General features: G+C 44.5%; 1 protein-coding gene across 6 annotated transcripts in view; it reads left to right on the top strand.

Annotated features, from left to right (window-relative positions):
• Nucleotides 1–23,385, top strand: part of LOC135391904 (chaoptin-like) — a 355,781-nt gene that overhangs the window by 271,051 nt on the left and 61,345 nt on the right. For 5 of the 6 annotated variants that reach the window (XM_064622444.1, XM_064622443.1, XM_064622447.1 and 2 more), the window contains one exon: nt 815–882. The exons of the other annotated variant lie outside the window; for it this stretch is intronic. The gene's annotated coding sequence lies outside the window, so the exon portion shown is untranslated. The remainder of the gene's footprint in view (nt 1–814; nt 883–23,385) is intronic. 6 annotated transcript variants of the gene reach the window in all.

Genomic DNA, 23,385 nt, shown 5'->3' with positions numbered 1-23,385 from the left:
GCCCGAAATTGAGTAGAATGTGTGGAGGTTGTTTTGGGGAATTTGAATCCCCTATTTCCCCTATTTTTTCCTCATGTCCCCTATTTCCTTATTTATTTTATGTCCCCATTTTTATCGTATAGTTGTCCACTTCGCGATCCTAGCTTGTTGTGTCTTTATTGTACTTCGCGTTTGAATCTGCTCTTTTTAAGAAAATCATTCGAGAAGAAAATTGTCGACACGTGACACGAGTCGACTCTGCAATGCAGCGCACACGTGCAAAATGTGACAGCGTTAAAGCGAGGGAACTGTAATCGGGAAACATATAGCGATAAGATTTCTGCGCGTATCGCTTCATTTGGTACTTCGAGATGTCGCTTTTGAGAAATTACATGTTATAAAAATTGCTCTATAAATAGAACGTCAGAAAATGTAAGAACGTCTTTTGTGGCAGATGAAAAAAATTACGTAACACCAAACTAAACGGAGAGCTGAGAGCTTGATTTATATTTAGCGGGCGTCGCTTGATGATACTCGTTCCGGTTGTGCCGCAGTAACCCTGTCGAAGCAGGGGAGTGCACGAGTTCTTCATGATTGATCAGATGTAGGGGGACGATCCTGCTTCCCCTTCAGGGGTACACCCGCGGGGGGAGGAGGTGGGCGTACCCATCTTTTCATCTCGGCGCCGCTCGCTGCGGGGAGTTGCGTTTTATTAAGTGAAACTGCCGGCAAAGAAGTGTGTAAAAAATATATGTAACCTCCGCGAGGAGGATAAGTATTGTGCTCCTACCCGCACGATGATTGGCTTGTGAACATTTTATTTTTCGCTCACCAGGTGGTGGAGGGATTACTGGCGGCACTCGTTTCGTCGAAGCCTCCTAACGGGAAACGAAGGAAAGAACGGCAAGTGTCTTTTTCCTTTTTTCTTCCTTTTTTTACTGCATGCACATGTGGACTACCGGTCTTGTCGGGAGGAAAACGGAAAAAAACCGATAGTTTGAAAAATAAACAGTGCTTTCGCGACTCTGCAGTGCTGTTGAATCTAACAACGGTGCACTTAATACCCTCGACGCGTTGACGATGGTTTCACTGAGCCAGAATAACGCGAACCCACCTATATGTACTTGCTTCATTTTGTGCACCCAGTGAACGCAATGCTTTGCTTTGACTAAACGCGGCCATACATGCGTTTGTAGTAAGTACTTTTTCGTGTATGCAACGCAGTGATGGCCACTAACTACTTCTACAGTAGTTTAACTATAACTACTATCTACTTCGCGATGGAGTAGTTTAACTAGCAGTTCAACTACTTTTCAGGGGGGTAGTTTAAACTACTTCTTTAACTACTGCAATGTATTTTAACTACATCTATAACTACTTAATGTTGTCCATCAACACCAATCCCATTCTATAGTGTTGTTGGACACCTAAATATGAATCGCAAGCAGTGATAAAGGCGAAGATTTAGTACACCATGCACGGCACAATTGTTCTGCACCTCCGTTCTCATCAAACAAGTAGCTCAAGGTAAAAGTCGGAAGCACAATCATGCCGTAAAGCTTGCGGCAAAATCGAAAGTAGTTGGCACCTGCACTAACCTAACTACTGTAGTTAACTACTCGAAATAGTAGTTTAACTAGTAGTTGCCACTACATTTCTGCAAGTAGTTGATAACTACATTTTAACTACAATCAGGTAGTTTAACTAGTAGTTTAACTACATGTAGTTAACTACTGGCCATCACTGATGCTACGTAAACAACGGGAAATTAGCCGAGGCGGGCTATAAACATGGACGACGCAAAGTTGTTTGATTTACTTTCTCGCGCATTTTAGCTATACGGCGAGTTACTTTCGGGATGCTGTGGTGCAGAGTTACGTGGACGAGGAAGCATAATGATGTTCAAAGAAAAATAAGTCGAAAGAAATAAATGAAAAGCAAAGAAAAGAAATCTGAATGCCTCTGAATATCTTCACCCTCGGCTTAAGTGCGAGGGAGAAAAAGTGTTAGCCCTCTTTCTCGTCGTACAACGGCATTCATGACCAAGTTGTAATTCCTGCGTGTCGTCGACATCGCCGACCCCGAATGTTACAATTGGTCTACGAAGTGCATACGTACAAGTACACGTAGCGTAAATACTGGGACGAACGTATGTAGCCCAACTGAGTCGTGGGATAAGTTACTTCAAAAAAGTAACTAGATAAGTTTCAGTTACGACACGAAAAAAGTAAGGATGCTATAGGTACAGTTGCTCTGCACGAGTATCAACTCGGTAAGTTACGGCTACAAGTAACTTACCGATACAGTACTTTCAATTTACAGTTACTTTCCCAATTGGCAAAAGCATGAAATCGAGTGAAACAACTTTTGTACAAATTACTACGCTAGTAACGTTGCAGTGAATGAGGCAATTAAACGTAGAAGGACAAACACAACACAAGCCTCGCGCAATTGGACCTACGGTAGTGCAACGTGAATACGGATAACTAAGTTCCACAAAGTTTGTGTCCGCAAGTAAGTTTCTTTTACTTCGGTTGACGAATTCAACCTCCCCTATTATTTTTTTCACCAACATCGATATCAACATCAAAATCTTTCACTTTGCTTCCAAAAACGTCCCTTGCATTCACGCTGAACAAACGCTCAACCGAGATACAAAATACCAGATGGGCCGTCAGTAATATACAAAATACCAGACTTCTCAAGCAGTCGAAAAATGACCGTTTTCCTGGTATCCTCCATCACCGCGAGTGGATGAAAAATTAAATTCTATCATCAATCTGCCTATTCGCTCCGAGATCGAACAGTGTCGGCGCGCTGCGGAGAAACGATGAACTACCGCAGTGTGGATAGCTTCCTGGTGTCGTCTGCTTTTACACGTTTATTCCGCGTTCAGTGCAGTATAGGTGGAGCATTGGGGAACCGAACGGTATCATACCATCGCGGCGCAAGTGATCTTCCGGAGAACATATACCCAAGAATTACGGAAAAGAACCATCAACTCCGAACAGCGGCCGGCGTGTTATCCACACTAGAAAGGTGACGGTGTCGCCCCTACAGGTCGATCTCGCAGCATCGCTTGCGGTGCGGTTTCCGGGAAGATTTTTCCTAAAATCTATACTTTTTTTTAAAAAATTTCGTGTTAGCACCGCGAAGCAACTGTGGCTATGAGCGGCGTACAGACGTGGACAGATGGAGAGAGGACAGCAGGAAGGAGTGGGGGGACAGGGAGGTTAGTGTGCGTCCTGGGCAGACTTCAGGGGCAGGGGGAACTGTGCCGACATTCGTCCGGAAAGTCTTGGGAAAACCCAGGGAAAACCTCGGACAGCACAGCCGGTGACAGGACTCGAACCCGTGTCACCTCCCAGTCTCAGCGTGGACGGCGACCATCTTAACCACTATGCCACGGGAGCTGATAAAAAAAAAACAAAAAAGAAAAGAAATCTATACATATACTTGCTAAAATTTTTGTTATAACGTGAAATCTTTCTCGAGCTAGTTATACTGTAGAGCATCAAGCATATAAAACGGCGTATAGTTGGTGTAAGCCTCCCTTCAGCTTCACATAGTGCTTAAATACACGCTTTGTTCCGTCTTAACCAATTTAGTTGCGAGTCGGTTTAGTCCTAGTCGTTTCTTGTTCGTTTTCTTCGTCCTATAGATTGTGCGCTGCATCCGTCATGCAAAAGCAATACTGTACGACCCTGAGGGTAAAATACACATAGGTACGTAAGTACTTCTCATCTCTCTTTTTTTTTTCCTTACAAGCAAACAAACATAGGTACTCTGCTTCGAACTGCTATTGCTCCACCTTTCGAACCCCTCTCAGTCGCTGATGCCACATCGAGGCTTTCGACAACAAAATTGTCACGTCATTCCTGAAGAGTGGTCATAGACAGAGATGAGCGCGGATGAGATTGAGAGTATCCGCACATGTAACATTCGCATCCGCGTTAGTTGAAAAAGGTGTGTCTGCATGCAGGCGGATATTCGGCATATAGCTGCACATCCGCGGTCGCTGCATGTGTAGGAAATCATTTGCTCTGCAAAAAAAAAAAAAAAAAAACATGTTGCAAAGGTTTTTACTTTTCAGCATAGTAGCTTCTCAGGAGCGTTCGGTAAAAGGATAGCGAAAGAAAATGTGTGCAAAATTAGAGAGAGAGAGAGGAAACGTGGATATTAAAAGTAAGCTATTAATTGCTGTAGCTAGTTACGGTTACTTTCTTACAATTACATTACTTTCGAAGACTGCTTCAGCCGCTACGAAGAGCGGTAAATTCTAACGACGCAATGAGCGTGAAAAGGAACAAAGGTACAACCGGATGAGATGGTAATGTCCGTGTCGATGGGGGAGTTGGCAGTATGCGTTTGTACTAGGTGGTACTCTGCATGACAATATGGGTTATACGAATATTTGATTGTACCGCTCATTTCACATTGGTGCTGCTGACGCTAACGTCCTGGGCACCTGCTGACTACAAGGGTCAGCACTCCGTCATCCCCTCCATCCCCAATGGGAACCATAATGGGGCGAAGGAAAAATGGTTATAAATTCATTTATACTTTCACCTAATTTTACTTCTGATCGCCTAGACCATACGCGAAAAAACAGAGCTTACAAATTAGTCGAGACAACACCTCGACGGAGCAATCTTCCACGTGACCCAGTCTGCTCTTTGTTCTAGCGGTACCTCTTCAAGTGCTTTACATGATTTGCGTTCTGGGTGATTATTATTGCTACTTGCGTTTGTGGTTTGTGTTGTTTCCCTTTTTTGTTTGTTTTTCTTCTTGTTATCAAGTTGCTCAAGTGTAACATCTCTGTATTTTCGTATAGTGTTCCCCTCCCCTACACAATGCCACCTTGTGGAGCAGTAGGGTACCGATAGTAAATAAATAAATAAATAAATACAGCAGGCGAACTGGCGGGAAAGGCCCGTCATGACGGAAGCGAAAGCTCTAAAAATTCGGAACTTCACAGCATGGCACGCCATGGCCGTGCAACACTCAAAATATCATTGTCTTCTGGAGGGAAGGGTACTCCTGTTCTGTGACACGTTACCTGCACGCAGAGTGCTATAAAAATCGCGTTCATGCTATAAAAATTGTGTTTTTACAGCCTAGGAAAGACAAGAAAAACGCACGCGATCAACCTTCTTCGCGTGCGTTTTTCGTGTCGTCCTTTGTATCGGACTTTCGTTGTGGTATAAAGGGCTGTCACAGAGCACTTGTTCTCCGAGCTTAGTCGATAAGGGACAAACACAGACATCGCCAGGAGGAGAACACCACGCATAAATCCCATCCCGCAAATTTCTGGCCAGCGCTTGTCTGATGGGGCACCTTTGCGACTTCGCACTATAAGTAGGGCCTGACTTTTTCGGGTTTTATTTTTGGCCAAATTCGGGGGGTAAATATCGGGCGATATCTTTAATTGGAAAATTCGGGTGTATTCCGGTTAAATCCCGTTACGGCATATTCTGTCGTCAGGAATTCGGGTGTATTCGGGTGATTTTTTATTGTTTAATAAAAATTTGTCTTAACGTGGAACTAACGTTTAGCAATGTTATCAAACTTTATTTTAATGCACGCTTATGAGTGTGCCACGCGACCCGGATGTTTTCGGGTAGATTCGGGTTAAACCCGAATTTTACAGATTTCGTTCCGGGGGTAAATATCGGGCGGATACGGGTTTAACCCTAAAAAGTCAGGCCCTAACTATAAGACGTGCCGACACCACAATCACGCTATCCAGCCAGGCTGCTAATACGCCTGTCACACGGCGCTTTCAATGCGGATTGAATCCGATCCGCATCGAGTTTCTCAAGAGCGTTCGGTGCTGCTACACTGTGTCCAACTCTATGCGTATCGAAAGGTTGGCTTGTCGACAGGCTGCGCTAACAGCCCCGAGACAGTACGCTGTGATTGACAAATATGTTCCTAAAAAGTCGACAATAGCCGCATCCTCTTCCGCATTGTGCTGCTTACTAAGCCTTTACGGGGAGCGCGGTGTCGAGAGTGGTGGAGATAAAACAAATCAGCAAGCGCAGTCGCCCCTCATACCTAGACTAAAACAGTAACCGTGAAGTTCCATGGGCTTGTATACATAGGAACATTTGCAAATTAATGTAATGTTTTGTTTACCACTACAAATTCGCTGACTTCGAAGATACCAATGGCGGTCTTCAAGCTGTCTTGAGAATCTCAATCCCGTTTAATACCCCTGTCACACGGGCAGTCTTCAATGATCATTGAAACCAATGACCATTGAAAATGCGTGTAGTGACACCAAGCGCGTGACGTGTCAACTTCCCAAAGAGTATTGGATTCAATGCTCCCCGACAGATTGACACGTTACACGCAAGGTGGCGCTACACGCATTTTCAATTACGATTGGTTTCAATGATCATTGAAGACTGCCAGTGTGACAGGGGTATTACAAACTGGATCAGGTTAAGCAGGATCGGAGTTCGATCCTGCTCGAAAGTGTCCATGTAGCAGCGCCGGATCTGCATTGAGCTCGATGAGCGTTGGCTCAATGCGGATCGAAAGTGTCCGTGTGACAGGTACGCATCCGGGAGCGCTTGGGGGTTAGGGCTGGGCCAAAGTATTTTAAAGACGGCCCGAGAGATTTCGCAGCCGTTCTGTTCCCTGTAACGAAAAAAAAAAAGAAAAACAAGAAGAAGAAGAAGAAAAGCAAAGTAAGGTTCACTCTATAGCTTTTAATGAGCAGTTACTCTATTGTCAACAACAACAACAATTATATTTTGACGATGAGGTGAGTGAGTGAGTAAGTTTTGTCATTTCTCCGTTTGTAAGTCTAGAAATCGCTCTTTCGGCACCCGTTCTGTAGAATGGAATCTCCCTCTAATATGAGAAGTCTTCCATTCAAGACCCTGGGGGGAGGGTGGTGCAACACACAAGCAGCAACAACTTTATTTGGAGATGGTGAATGGGGAGTTTCATCGCCAGGGTCGATACTCTACCCAGCACACAATGTCGTACCCCTGGTATGTATTTACATACAGGTTGTGCACCAATATGTGTAACGTGCACCGTATTTCAAAAACAGCCCAACACACACACACACACACACACACACACAATAAAAAAAGAAGGAAATGGAAAAGGCATGCAATCGGTTTCCTCTTCTTTTTTATTCTGCTGACGTCACTAGTGTTGCGGTACGGCAAGCGTCGCTTGGAAGGAGGCCAGTTTTCGGTTTGAACGTTGTGCTTTGATCCCTGTTTCGCGACTATGATTTTTTACTTTCTCGTGGTACTTAACGTGACACTCTGAAGATATAAGTAGCACATTGATAACATTTTTTTTTTACGAATAACGACCTCCGTGGGACTCATGTTAAATGTTATAAGTTAAAATCTTGGGACACTTTTGCATAAAGGGAGAAGCCTTGTGAACGCACTTCATATCGTTTGGGAAACAGTAATCCGGGACTTTATGTAAAGTGTGTTATTCTGAATAACTGGAATGTGGCACACTCGGGTTTCTTTCCGACGGATATTCCTACAGTGTCCGATGAATTATCGAGGGCATTAATAGCAAATTAATGGATTATCCGCGCCGTCGTACCGCTCTTTACGTGTAATACACCTAACGTAAACCCCGTTGCTTTTCGCACAAAAGCCACACCACAAGTGTCTCTTCTCTCTAGCACCCCAGAGCCCATCACCAACTACGTCACGCGTCACCTCGACCAATCACCTTTCGACCGTGTTACCCTCTTACACTCGCCTTAGAAGGAAGATATACGGATAAAACAGACGAACAAGGCGCAACAGAACAAAACACAACCCACCCAGGCGACACTCGGCTAAAACGAACTGCTTCGATATAACGAGGCGATTCTGAAAAAAAGAGCGGCCTCTCACGGAACATTTATGTGGCTCACTGACCAAGGGTGGTTCTCTGTAGATATCACTTCACTCTTTATTTTTTTCCCCCTTCGCTATCTGTCTGTGCCATATACATAAATGACACAAAAAACCTCTCTCCGTGCCAATAAAAGCAGCCAGAATAAACGGTTTAATATTGTCTCTTCGAGTATCCGTTCGCTCCGTCTGATTCCTGATACTTCCCTTTTTTTCCCCACTTTTGCGTTTCTTTGGTATTGCTTTTCCGATTGTCCCCCTTTGTGTTGATACTTTTTGTTGGTCGTATGTGTTGCATCGTCGCTGCTTCTCGCTTGTGCCCATATTTTCTTTGCCCAGTTTCCCTATTTATTCCCTTATTTCCCCCCAAGTCCTTATTACCGTCCGTTTCTCCCTTCGTTTGTCCTGGAGAAGGGGGATCATGGGTTCGCCCCCTCTCGACGTGGTACTCCCTCCCCGTCTAGTGCGCGGAGAAGGGTAGGGAAAGGGCGTGAGAGGGGGGGGGGAGGAAGGTTTGTCGTATATTGGCTGGTACGCTCGACTTGACTCGTGGTGGAACAGCGATACAGGGCTTGAACAGAAAGCGGGGGGGGGGGGGGTGAGATGCCGTGCAGGGAAGGTTCCTTCCCAGATATCATTGAGACGTTTTCGGGAGTTTCCTTGTTTTGCGATTTCGCGATGGAAGTGAGGAATGGAAGAAAAAGATATTCGGGAGACGATTGTGTTGTTGGTTGTTATGAGGTGGTTTGAAATGGAAGGAAGGACAGTTGCGAGTCGACTTAATGTGTTTTCAGTCGGAATTGGATTGAAAGAAAAGTTATTGTGTGGAAGAAGTCGAGGGAGGAAAAGGGGAGAGGAGACGGAGTGGCAGTCCCTGTTTGGTACGAGATAAGGAAGGTGACGTTGCATTGTGTCGGTGAAGAGAGATAATCATACGGGAGAGTAGCGATAGGAATGACTGGCAGATGGAGATAAGCGACGGGCGCACTTTTTGTTGAACGGCAAAGGAAAGGAAAAATCGTTACGGCTGAGTGGAACTAGTGTCTGTCGAGATGAAAGGGCTTCAAGCCCGTAGATGTTTCCGTTTCTGTCGTTGAGTGTCTTTCTTTAGGGTCTGACTTTTGCGGATTAAACCCGATTCCGCCCGGTGCAGTTTTGGAACAGTTCGGGTTAAAACGGATTTATCGAACGAATTCCAACCACGCGTATCACATCCACTGCCCAGTAGCGAAGTAAACGCATTTCTGGCGTAAATAATATTTTAGTGCAACAATGAACTATGCAAAGCAGATTTGATCTTATAACGTGGGGTGCTTATGACTGTAATTCGCGAGGAATGCATGTTTAGCTATACATGCACCTTTTGGGTCGCTTGCTGAACAGAAAGAACAGAAACAACCGATAACACCCGGATGTATCAATGGCACCCGATTTTCCCCCGAATTACAGATTAAAAATGGCGCCTCTTTTTTCCCCTCCCGAATCTGGGTAAGGCAGTTTAACCCTACCTGTTTGGCACGAAATGATTTCACGAGTGAACTTGAGAGGGACAGCTTAAGGCACGGATACGAATTGCTGCTGTGTAACTACTTTTGTGGTAATTTATGACGAAATCCGATCGAAAATACGCAGCAACAACGACAGAAGAAAGATACTATTCAACCGCCGTGAACTTCAGCTAACAATAAGCCGACACGATGTGTAAATTCATTAAAGCGCCTTTGCGGACTAAATGTCGTCTCTTCAAAATCTTACCAAATTTATCTCATCGCAGTCCGCGTGTCTCGCATCGTATTCTCCCGACACATCCGACGCGGAACTTTCATAAAATTAATTTCTATTTTTGGGAAGTATGACGTCACAGTGCGCGCAATCTGCACACACATCTGGCAACACTGGCTCTCCAAGGTCCATTTTCGTCTCCTCACCACTGCTGCTGGCAGTCTTCCAACGTGTAGCAGGGTGCGGAGACCGGAAAGCACGCACGCACGCTCTGTTGCTAGCAGACAGATTCCGGAGCGCTCGATAGCGTCACCTATTCTTGGAGAATCCGAAACTATCAAGCTTTGCGGGTGCTTTCGAAAATTCGTGGAACCGCATAATAGCGGTATTTGAACGAAATTGATATATAAATACTACGTAATAAAGTAAGTACCATTTTTTTTTTCTAGTCCCTAGTGGCACTTTAATCAGTTTCACTGACAGTCTTTCCCTTTCTTCACGCCTGTTACCACGTTACTCAACCAACACGCTCTACAGCTGTATTTGCACAACGACCAGTGGCAATATGGCCGAGCGAGTTGAGGCGTCTCGCTCGTTGCCGGTAGCCAAGGTCGTGCTGAGAACTGGGAGGTGTTGCGTTCGAATCCTACCACCGGCTGTGCCGTCTGAGGTTTTCCCCTGGGTTTTCCGAAGACTTTCCGGACGAATGTCGGCCCAGTTCCCCCTGAAGTCGGCCCAGGACGCATAGTAGCCCCATGTCCTCCGCTACTTCCTGCTGCCCTCTGTCTATCTGTCCACATGTGTACGCCGCTCATAGCCATAGTTGCTTCGCGGTGCTAACACGGAACTAAAAAAAAAGGAATATTTGCACAACGAAATGAATCTGCTTTATTTACGTCGCGGAGACGACGACATTTGACATTACCCATAATGCCGTTCCAGACAAAGGGAGCACAGGTCCATTTGGGTTCCTTTATATTCGGATTCATTTTATATACGCGGACGGATGCATTACCAATACTTCCTGTATGTTTACGCTGTGTCTGGAGCATTGCCTAATGCGATGAGTTATCGATCCTTTGAACGCACAGAGAGGGCCTCTTAGGTCATCGCGTTGACTTTACGTTCCACCCCAGTTTCATGGCCTTTCAGGTCATGTTGCCAGAATCACCGTGCAGTATCGTCTATAGAGTAACAGGTGATCATTGCATACCCCGGAGGCGCAGCAAAACGATAGAGATGGGGCTGCATGGTGCCTGTTGCGTAAGAAAACATGGCGTACACAAGCACAAAAAAATCTCTTTCTTTCTTTGTTTCTTCATATGAGTCTTCCGAGCAATCTACCTCTCATGTGGCGGATTATTATGATGATATCCTGGCGAATATCGTCCGTCTTGAACGGACTTCATAGTTAATCATGCCGCTACTTGTCTTAAAACCTCCGAAGAAAATCCAGGGAAAAGACAGAAATAGCACAGGACGAGCCGAGAATCGCTTGTGCCAACCACCTCAAAAGGCGTTCACTTGCATAACAAAGCCCACTTTATTTATTGAGTTGAACGCATACCCCGGCTGAGCGCACTTCGATACTGGCGCTGCCGTAACTGATGGACTAAAAAAATGAGGCTTTGGAACCCTCTATCCCACCAGCATCGTTGTCTTCACAACTCTAAAGGAATTCACGAAAGCCATCGTACTTTCCTCGCATCACTTCTCGTTTTTTTTTTTAGCTTCCCAAACACTACACAGCACCCCACACAAACCCCCGACTACCGCAATACACAACCCATCCACGAGTACTCTTCACCCCACTGCACCGCAGCTCCCTCGCGGCGTAATCTATTAATCAGGCTTAAGAGATACATTTCAGCAACACAACTGAACGCAAATATATGTACGGAAAACAAACGGTGTGCATCAGTATTCACCTCCGCCCCATCTGATCCGGATCCGCATTCACACCCCTTTAATGGATACAGAAACGATAATACCGGTATCGTAACACCAACGTCATCAACGCGCTTTGGACACCCTCACGTCTTACGAGCACCCTTATCCTCCCCAACTTCTCTTCGCCCTTCTTTTTATGCAGTCTCCCCATGGAGCCAAAATCTTTTTCTCTGTCTCCACGTCACCTTCACCCCCCCACACACACACCATCCCCATCCCCCACCCTTTGAGCACCCTTCGAGGAGACGGGAGGATTGATATCCCCTTCATCCCTCTTCTCCCTGTTCGTCATTCTGGAATGCGGTATAAATACGAGTGGGGGCGCTGAGGTGGCCTGATGTATATCCCTTCGCTAAATCCAGCGGAATCCAACGAAGTCAGCGACCAGGAAGTTTAGCCACGTTGAGGTATTAATCATACTCCCTCCCCGCTGTTCCCAATGACTCTCCCTATCCTACTCCTTCATTTAGAGGAACGAAGGCAGAGACCGGGTTTTCTCGATGGCGTTCGATGATTTTAAAATTCGTGCCTCGTTCCCTGCTTTCGTTTCGTGTTCGCAACTATAGCCGTCTCTCTTTTTTGCCGTTAAGTCGATCTGTGTCGCTGCTTCCCCACTTGTCATTCCTTTTTTTTCCCTATTACATTAGGGAAGCACTGTGTTGTGAGATTTAGACGGAGCTCTATTATTCGAATTCGCCCTCCTTCGTTTAATCTAACAGATGAGTTTTCATCCAAGTCGGAGCCCTTCGCACAAATAAAATAATCAACAAAGTAACGAATCAGTGAAATACATAAGACACCAATCTCATAATACTGAACGAGCAAACCGGCGTTGTCTTATATCTGCCCGCTCTTCGGTTGAATAATCATTAAGTCTATTCAGGAGAAGCCCACTTCCGCCGCTCTCGATTTGGCTTGGCTTGGCATGTGTCATTACCCGAGACGGCGGTAGGCTTAACAAACGTGACTTGAGATTGGGACGAATTCATTAACGTTGTCGGAACACCTGACTGCGCAAGCTGTGACTCGGGGAATGCGCGTCGGAATGCTACCGAAGTGTCGTCACATTTCTCGACTCGTTCAGGGGCTGTAAAATGAGGTTTTCTCTGAAATTTAGTTAGCTGTGCTTGAGAAGGTGAACTAAGTCGTTGGCCTCAACATGGGCCGGGGGGGGGAACGAAAGTGTAGTCCGTTTGCCAGCGTGCCTGTAAGGTGCGTTTTTCTTGCAGCACTGCGGTGTTGACAGGTGAAGCCCACCATTTGACTTGTCGAAAGCAGACGACGCGGAAAGTGGAGAGTGGAGAATCGTCGTCTGCTATAAGACGCCTTCCCTCACAGAAGGGCGGGGTGTTTTGTTTCGAGGGAACACGGACTATATTGGCGCTGTTGTGATACTCCGCTTTTGCGTAGTCTTTTGCACTATATTAATGAAGCAGGCGATCAAACCAGCCTACTTTGCCGCATAGTAGTTTTGTCTTACATATTACAAAACATATAAAAAAAATAAATAAAAGAAGCGTCGCATAACTGTCGATCTAAATAGCCGGGATGTGAACTTCGGTGGCGTCTGCCAGAGAGTTTACGTCGATAGTTAGTAGTACCGATAAAGTACTGATAGTACTGCGTTCGAAATGCGATACTATCCGCAATCGCGTCTCCATTTTAGGATTTCCGTGTCCGTTTTACAATGCAACATGCATATTCCCAACGTTTTACGACGCCATAAATTTTCTCTTTACTGTAGAGGGCGCTGCGGAACGGACCGTTTTACCTCCCCATTTTCTTGCATAGATGTGTTGTTGGCGAACATACGCAATAAAAACTGAAAATTTCGAAGAAAAAAAAAGCACGTTCGTTCTACTATATCACATGTACCCACAGTCGACCGTGCTCTTCGCAACAGCACGTTGTACCCCCCCCCCCAACCCGCATTTTTTATTTTTTATTTTTCGCCTGTTCCTTCTAACGCATCGACCAATGTAGGCGTAGCAGAGGCAGTTGTATCATGAAAGCCGCCCCTTACGTCTAGTCGACAACTTGCATTTTAAGTTGCCGAATTTAAGTGCCAATACCTTCATTCGCGGCGAGACAGAATGAACAAGAAATCTCCTCGCAACACACCTTCGCGCATTTTTTTTTTTCGGTAGGAAACATTGGGATTGGAGAAGACACGAATATTCGCGACAAAATAAATAAAGAGGGAAAGGGTGTGAGGCAGAAGCAGCAAACCGATCCGAAGAACAGCAGAAAGAGGGAGAGAGAGAGAGAGAGAACGTCCCTGCATGTCCCGGGGGATGCAAAAACTGTACGAGCATCTTTGAAGCGGAGGAGAAGAAGGAGGAGGAGGGGAGAGGGGGAAACCCATTGAATTTATCTATGCACGAAGATATAGGAATAGATATATGCGCATATATCTGTGTCTGTCTGTCTCGCATGTATTTCAAATTTCTTCCCCCTGTTTTGCTTCCTTCTAGCTGATTTGTCATAGAAATGCAAATTTCGGAGAGATATTGCTCGTCCGTACCGCATATTTTTCTTTTCTTTTTTTTTTTTTTCTCTTTGAAACTGAAACGCATACGTTGCTCGAGAGGTGGTGAATGTATAATTTTTTTTTTTTTGTTACCTTTTGGTTGCGTGAAGTAATCATAATAACGCCTTGAAGGGGGATGAGATGAATGCCTTCCTCGACAGATTTTTTTTCAGAGCGTGTATTCTTTTCTCGATGCGACTGTGATCAGTAAAAATAAAAACGAAAATAGGAAGAAGAAGAAGAAAAAAAAACTAGTAGACGATGAGGAGTGGTACAGTTATTACGAAATCGTCTTTTTTTATTCATATCGCTGCACGAAAGCTTGTAAGTGAATGCGGTTGGAGTCAATGTGACGTCACAAAAACCCATCGAAGCCACGTGACTATTTTTCTTTCATTTCTTGCGGTGTCTCTCCTATACGCCCAGTGCAGTGTCTCATTTTACGTGTGAGTATTCCCGAGCAGCACATTGCACTGAAAGTGCGGGTGCATAGGGGTGGAAGGAGCAATTCAAAAGGCCGTGTTTTCCGTGGGCAGCTCTGCGAAATAGAGCTCCACACTGCTAAGAAGCTTGCCATTCGCCCCTACGTTACCTTGCGTTGGCGGGAGTTTCTGTACGCAGACGAGGATAGCTTATGTAATCGATGGGCTGTCGATATCTCTTTCTTTAACTGGCACGGCATCTTGGTTGCAGTTAACGGTAAAATTATGCCGCACTGGATTTTTATTTCCTTTTTCTTTTTTTTTGCGTTTCGATTGACGTTTCAGAATGGCTCATTTAGATGTAATTCTGAAGTCAACGAAGATGTGTCCTGACTAAAGGAAAAAAAACAAACAAAAAACGGTTAGCATCGAAGTGGAAAAATCATAACAATGCGTAGCTTTGCCGGTTTTCTGTGAAGTATCTGGAAGGAAAAAGAAAAGAGAAAGGAAAAGCTTCTTATCTCTCTCTCTCTCTCTTTTTTTTTTTTTTTTTGTGACTACATAAGAAAGGGCGCGAAATTTTCTTAGCTCACTAATGATGCATAACTGATTTGTATAGCACAAAAAATATTACGCTTCGCGAATTTATGCATATAAATAAGAGCATTACCCAAGATATATTGAACGCCCTTTCGTCTTGGCCTGAGGCGTGTCTACCAAAATGTAATTAATGTTAATTGTGTTTTGCTGCAATACAACACAGATTACGCTCGTCATAACTTAGCCTTCTGGAATGCGCACTGTTCTGCCTTTGGGTTAGGAAAGTCTGATGTGTTTGTTTGCAACAACAGCAAATGCAAATGTGTTTGCTATTTACACGCGGACTATCTGCTGACGGACTATCGTATAAACCGGATTATGCGATGAACCAGAACGTACATCTATACTACCGACTTACGGGTTCTGACGAAGATAAAAGTATTTTTTTATTATTATAACAGTATTTTATAAAATAATATTTGCATTTACCACTTTTAGGTGGTAAATGCAGTCCCAGTGTTGCTGGTAATAATGCTGCTTGTAAATTGTGTTCCGGTTCTTACGGTATTTAAATGCACCCTCGCGAAAAAAGTAAATGGCACTGACCTATTAACTGCCTTAAAATGTAATCCCAAAACGTACAATAAAGACAGCCACCAGATTGGGAGATCACGCGCTATTAAATATTACTGCGAGGATTACACGGCTTATTTTTTTTTAAAGCAATGTCACAGTTAATATAACTCCTCAAATGCTAGATTATTGGCGGAACGACTTCAGTAAAAACATGGACCGATCAATACCGCAAAAAGAGGCGATCCCGGAACGCATTAAAAAAGAATCGTAAATTCCTGCTTCGAACAGAAAATAATTCTCTTCCACTTTTTTTTTTAACTTTATGGGGCCTTTGGAGAAAACCCGATGGGAACATTTGTCAAATGACGCGTGACAAATTTAATTACCCATAAAAGACAGAAAATGCCACAGCTGGGAAGGATATATACCGCCTTTTTTTTTCACTCTCTCTTTCTTTTTCTTCCTTTCCTTATTGCACTTCTTGTGTCTTTGCTATTGCCTCACCGCGGTTGCCGCACGAGAGCACCATCTTCGAACCATTCCCGACATTCCTGGTGTACCGGTCGTCGTTCACTGTTTCCGAATGCGTGACACCTTCCTTTCATTGAGCGGACGTCTTTTTTTTTCTTCTCTCTCTCATGTCTTTCTTTCTTTTTTTTTTTTTGTGACGCTTAGCATCTATTAGACGTGAAAAGGCAATAAATGTTGGAGATACGTCAGGCCCCTCAACGGGAAGAACAGAAAAAGAAAAAAAAAGGTTATTTTCTTCTCTTCCAGAATAAATGTTGGAATAATTTCACTCCCGCTCCTGAAGAAGTAAAAGTGTAAACCCCGTGCCCGTCACCCCCATCCCGCATGCAATAAAATTAGATGACTTTTACGAGGAGGGGGCCCCCGCCAGATATAGCTTTTTGTGCCCAATAGGTTGGCAACCCTCACAGTTTCTTTGTTTCTCTTCGCGTGCTTCTTAACTGTCCGCCAGACTTTTCCGTGTAGATAGGCGTTAGGCTTAGTGGTTGTTTGGCATGCCTATACGACTCGAACATGTGAGACGTTAAAGTATATAGGCGTTTTTCTTTTTCTTTCCCCTCTGCTTCTTTGGGGATAAAAGGCAGCCACACTACGGGGGATCATGGTTGTCAACTGTGTTTAGATCCCTGATTCTGGTGAAGCGCGGTAGCAAACAGTTAGAATGGCTTCCTATAGAAAAGGGAAGTTGGGAATGACTGTTTCCTAACTAGTGATGTGCGGAAAAGGGTAGTATATTACCGTCAGGAATGCAAGTTGGACCAGCAGGACGAAATATATGGTCTAAAGTATCGACCGAATTTGAGTTTTTGAAAAGAGCTCGATACGTTTGAACTTCGCGCGCTTTTTACTTTTAAAGATGGTCTAGATTTTTACGGTGAGTTTAGCGGCGATTTGGAAGCGAATATAAATAAGGTGAATTTGGACAGTGTTTCTACGAGCTCCTGGTAGAGCACGTATTATGGTTAGGGACGTAGATCTACTCACTTTAACGCCAGCTGCAAAAGAAAAGAAAAAATATCGCGTCCTTCCTGTTTTAACATTCTGACATTTATGACAATATGTTGTGTAGAAATACCCGCAACTTACTTGCAACTCAGTTGCCCACCCGAGACTGAAATAAAGCTCATAACTTTTAAATTTTACTTCAGACACTTTCGTCACCTGTGCTGAAGCAATCGGAAACCTCGGCGAAAACCCGCGTCGACACTTAGTGATTTGTTGGAGTAATTAATTAGTTTCGGTTTACAAATTTCTTTCGCGAAGTAGCGCAGCAATGCGCTCTTTCGCTCTGCTATCCGACTCTCAATTGCGTGTTCATCCGCCTGGTTCACACAGGGGGGCGATTGAAGGAAAGACCCAACCGCGTGCGGCGTTTTTCGAGCGGCAGAACGCCGTGTTTCTCTCTGCAAGCGCGACGCTGTCGAGAAACACCTAAACCAAAGAGGCGCAAGAGACGCCTATAGATGCTCCTTGTCCCTCTCTATCTACCCGGCTAGTACACAGCGCTAGCAGCTCTAATTGAGTAGGCAAGGTGGTGTGCTTTATCGTAACGATGACGAATGCACCGGGAGCGCCGTGTACCAGTCAGTGGCGACGATCGAGTGCCGACGCGGTTTTTCTTGTTTTTCACTGAAAGTGGAGTCGGGGGTCGGCACGACACAGGTGTCGAAAGCGTCCTATGTAAAATTGAACCGTTAGGATTTGAAGTACAGTCAACCCTCGATTTATGAACCTTCGATTTATGAATTCCCTCGTTTTATGAACACGAGCACGGGGAACCAAACTTTTTCCATTCATTTTTTCCTCGTTTTATGAACCTCGATATTCGAATAATGAGCGGAATTGCTGGGAACCAACTAGGAGTTGCCCAGTTTTTTTGCCCTCAATTTATGAACGGATCGTTCCGAGGTGAACAGAAACCTTCAAAGGGATAATTCCGTGGTCTCATGAATGATGCCTGAACGGGCAAAACGTTTTCCAGGTATTGCACCCTCGGTTCATAAACCCATTAATATATGGCATTATAAACACAATCCCAACTGTGAAATACTGTTGCATTTGCTCGATAGTATTCAGTTAACTGAATTTTCGATTTATGAATCCCTCGATTTATGAACGATTTTTCGGGGAACCGAGGGTGTTCATCAATCGAGGGTTGACTGTAATCAGTTAGCGTTTGCACAGACGCGCTATCTCAGTGGTTAACACTGGGCCGATGTTTCAGGGATGCTTACCGAAAAGAAAGTTCTTCGGTAGCGTCAGCCATTTCCAGACTATTCAGTTGGGGAATTTTCCTGAACCACCCGGCATATATGAGAAAGTGAGCTAGGGAGGGTATGAAGTAATTTAGCTGTATCACGCTAGACAGGACACCAAGGAGAGAGAGAGAGAGACCTGTTTTTCTTCCTTGGGAGCGGAGTACCCATTTCACTGCCTGATGAGTCTCAACCACAGTAATTATCTTGCCTTTCTTTCAATATAAGAAATTGAGTTTTTTTTTTTCCCGATTCCTTCCTCGTGCGGCATTAATAACCGGAATGTTCTCCGCCAAGCGTTATGGAAGAACATTTTGAGCTGCGCCTTTCGTAAAAACATTTTTTGTAAGTCTTTCGTAAGCATTTTTTCAAATAATGTTTTTTTTATCTTTGCGCGGAGCCATCTTACATGTTTTTATACATTGTACAAAGAGAGGGATGAACCGTTACACTTTACGGTGTATTATACGGGGTGCTTTTTTTTCTTTTTTTTTTTTCTCTCTCTCTCTCTCTCTGGGGTAATTCTTCCTGCTGCCATGCGCGAGCTCGCCTGCCCCCTAGCCCATGAGTCTTGATGTTTCTTTTTCTATTCACACCAGATTTTTAAAAATAAAAATAAAAACTATAAGAGCAGCATGGATGTCGTTTTTGCAAGTTATACGGTTATACGGCCACGCGAACGTTCTCTCGAAGAGAGTATGAAACTACTGGATGACTAATTACATAAAATAAATTCATTAACTCTTTAACTATGGCCTTTCGGGCAAGGGTGAGAGCAAAATGGGAGACAATCCTCGTTGAAAGCCATTCTATTGACAAAGAAACGAAAATCCTCCACGTGCGTTGAAATATCCATCGCCGAATTTTGCTATGCAAATGAGCGGAAACCGAAAGCGCGCGGATCAGGAGCGCAGCGAGGAGAGCGCTCGTTTCACGTCAGAGGGTAACGTGCCTTGGAGCGATAGAGATGGTTGGTGTAGCTATACTGATCTGACTGGCTTTGCGGCCAAGATTATAGCCTCCGACGGCGAAGGTCCGAAGGCGCTCCTGAGGCGCGCGCTTTTGGTTTCGGCTCATCTGCAACGCAAATTTCGTCGATGGACGTTTAAATGCACGTGCTCAGTTTACAATTTTTTTTTTTTTTTTTTTAAAGAAGGGGCATGGGTTTCAGCGAGGATTATCTCTCCTTCAGCTATCTCACTTTTGCCCGAAAGTCCGAAGGAAAAGAGTTAATTAATGAATATATATAATTAGTCATCTTGTTGTTACGTACTTTCTTCGAGAAGATATCTGCCTGACCGTATAAGGCTTTTTTTTAATAAAAAGTCAGGTACGAATTAAAAAAAAAAAAGAAAAACATACAGGGCGCAATACAAATCACCATTCCCTCTTTACTTCTTGTTCTTCTACGTTTATCTTTCAGTATTCGTATTATATACTTCGCAGTACGACGTGTGTAAACATATTCTTGGATCGTTGCTGGCGTTGTCCCAGCAGGTCTCTCTACGTCATCACCTGTTAGGGTGACAAAAGGGCCGGTGCGTCCTCACAAGACCGAAAACCCCAGCACAGCATTTTTCTGTTTGTGGTTATGTACGTCCACTTACAGTTAGCACTAAATTCCACGACAGTGCACCTTACAGTGGTTTGATTTGTCATCACCACTTCAAGAAGGCTCAAGTTGGCAAAATTGGGTTGTAGTTGACCTGCAGGGAGGTCTCCAGGTCCACGGCGGCGCATGACGTTTCTTTCGCGTTTCCAGCGGATGCTTTTTTATGAATGCCGATCGTCAGACGGAACAGAAGTGCACAGGAGGCTCAAATCTAGTCCGAAGAAATATCCACAAAAGTAGCCAGAGAAAAAGCCAAGTCGCCATTCCCCAAATTTCGACGCCACGGAAAGTCAGAAAGTAGCCAATTTGGCGCAATGTAGCCAGATCTGGCAACCCTGATGTGGTGGTCCCTGTAAAGCCGTCAGGTCCCAGCTCTAGTTTGAGTGTTTCCCACCGGCCTTCGAATGTGTGTCGTTTAGCTCCGATTCATCCCCGGATTTAATGCAGCGTTTCCGTTTAGCCGGTAACCGACGAAAAGCGGAATCCGCGCATCGGAATATTGCGTCTCGAGCGCGAGCAATTTATAAAACGGGCTTCCACTTGGAATGAATACGTCGATAGGAGGCATTGATAAATGATAGAGGTGGGCCTAGATAACCTTCATCAGGATAATACGTCACTGCTTATATGGGATACATAAAGTTGATACAGAGTTGGGGGAGAAGCATTTATCTGGGGAAGTCCGTTTTGACAAATGACTTCGTTTGTTTTATTGAAACCCCGACGTAATTTTTTTGGCCCATATTTGTCCTTCCTTTCTTTTGTTTCCCCCCCCCCCCCATCTTTCAGTTTTAGAGGAAGGATCTTCCTCGGAGCGCACTCTATAATTTATTCTGTAAATTCCACGCGGACTCCTCGTATTTTTTATTTTGCGCCTGGGTTTCTTAAGATGTTTTTCCTTTTCTTTTCATTTTTGTTCATGCTCTGATTATGACTCCCGTTTGTTCATCATGAGAAGGATATTGGCAAACGTGTCTCGTGAAAAGAAGGGCAGTGCCCGGAATGTTTTCTTTTGCTTGTCTTCGCGTCTCGTACGGCATTTATAATTTTAATTTTTCTTTATTTCTGCGTGAAATTCTCGTCGAACCTAATTACGTGAGGAAACAGAGGGGAAAAAAAAATTAGGTTGCTTACACTGGATAGATGAGAAACGTCAGCGATCTTCAAGCCGAGAAGATTGCACGCAGACTATACTTTATAATTTTTGTGCGGTTTTTATAACCGGTTAAACGACGAAATGAATTTTAATGGAGCTAGCGAGAAACGGAAGTTCGTTTTTCGTTCCCTGTGATAGACAACGTCCTCTGTATGAAGACAGCGTAACTGCTGTCGCTTCTGTGAGTTCCTTGATGATGATGATTAATATGATGGTGGCCAACCCCTTTTTATCGGGTGAACATCACACTGAGCGTTGCGAGCTGTGGCCAAGAACATAAGCTTCTATGAGAACTACGAGTCCCTTGCCTCCACCCTCCACCAGAATTCCAGTCTTCTTTTGCTGAGTTGCTTATAGTTGATGTCGATTCTTTGACTTTTGACTGAGAGCTGGTTTGATTGCGTACGTAAATGTCGCGTCTCTGGAGAAACGAGAGAGTTCTAGCACTGGGTACGCAAGGAAATAGCCCGTCCACACGCTTCGCCTGCGCCTAAGGTGGATTTGCGTACAGCTGTGTGAAGAGGCGTGGTTCCAATATTGGTTACCGCGTTTTCGCCGATAATGGGACTCCACTTGGAAACTATACTGCGTGTGTTTAAAAAATCGAAGCAATCGAAGCAAGGCCAACGGACAGTGTGTTTTTGCGAGTTAGGAGAAGACAGCTTTAGTCACCATGTGGCAGGCATTATTCAAAGTCGTGTACGCGTACAGAGTTTGTTGAGTCGCTTCACATTATATCGTCATAAAATTATTTGGTACCCCCTACGTGGTATCGTTTTGACGACGTAACGTGTATAGGCAATTCTAACACGCTGTAACAACTTTGTTTAGTAGTTGAACTATAACTACTATCTACTGCATCAGAATTTAACTACTACTGTAACTACATCACAGCCACAGTAGTTAAAACTACTTTGCAACTACTAGGATGTAGTTCATTTAACTACATTTGTGACTGCTCTGATATGTTGTACACGTCCTTATATCCATGATCGCTGACGAGCAGAAATAGCGCGGGGATGCATGGAAAGCGAGAAGAAAGTCAGCTCCCACACTCGGAACAATCATATAGCACGTGCCGCTCCATACAATGCTGTTGCAGTGATGGCCTCCAATATGACGCTGTACCCTGATTAACACAAAGGACATACTTTCTGCTCAGGTGCCGTAGCATTTCTGTACGCAAACTTGACAACGAAGGTCTCCGTTTCGAGTCTAACCAGCTAGCTCGATCGACCTGTTCGACCAATGGTTCGACAGCTGACAGTCCTGTTGCGACACATTGGATACTGACCCCCGTCGTAACTCCCCTTCGAATCCCCTGCTCGTCCCCACGCGCTTCACGCTTTTGTGCCAGACAAAAGCACGCATCTCGGTGCGTGCAGCTGCATTGAGCATCGCAGGGCATTATGCAATTCTCTCGCTGAAGGTCACTGCTGAATGAGCCATTGCTGTCTCGTCACATGGACAATGTGTGTGTGTGATGCGCATAAGAAAATTCTCAGAGATGCTGCTAATAAGCATCAAGAAAGAAGGCCACGAAGCACACGGTAGGGCTAAGTGAAAAAATGCGAAGTAGTTGTAGCCCGCTGTAACTTTACTGTATAGTTAACAACAACGATTAAGTTTAACCAGTAGGTGTAACTGCCATCTTTGCGACTAGTTTCAAACTACTTCTTAGCTACCATACAGTGCTTTAACTAGTAGTTTAACTACAAGTAGTTAAAGGTACTGTAAAGCAGCACCGATCAAATGTCATTTAGTGTGGCTATTCGATAGTCCAAGCCACCACGACAAAAACTGCGCAAGTTTCATTCCAATCGACGGTGCAATTAATTAGAAAATTACAATTAAAGATTACGGGCAACACTGTACTAGGTATTCGAAATGATTCCGTACTCCTGCAACATACGGCGGCAACTACATTGCATGCGTACAACACTGGGCCCGACATAACAATCCACCATAAAATCCGTCCCTGCAATTCACACAACGAACCACATCTGAGGATAAACGGATAAGCGAACTGAAATGAAATGCTGAGCCCTTGAAAAAAAAAAAAAAAAATGTGTCAGACGTTCAAGAAGCCAGACAGCTCGGAACTGGTTTGTTCACAGAGGTTCACGGAGAGAGTTTGTTCGTTCGAAAGAGTCCGCGAAGAAAAGGAGCGCGCAGGCGCAGTAGAGAGGTAGGGAGAGCCTCCACCGAACAGCGGCCAGCACTGGG

This window comes from Ornithodoros turicata, chromosome 4 (assembly GCF_037126465.1).
Source record: "Ornithodoros turicata isolate Travis chromosome 4, ASM3712646v1, whole genome shotgun sequence".
NCBI classification, from domain to species: domain Eukaryota; kingdom Metazoa; phylum Arthropoda; class Arachnida; order Ixodida; family Argasidae; genus Ornithodoros; species Ornithodoros turicata.
The sequence above is the reverse complement of the archived record's forward strand: the minus strand, read 5'-3'. Positions and strand labels throughout refer to the sequence as shown.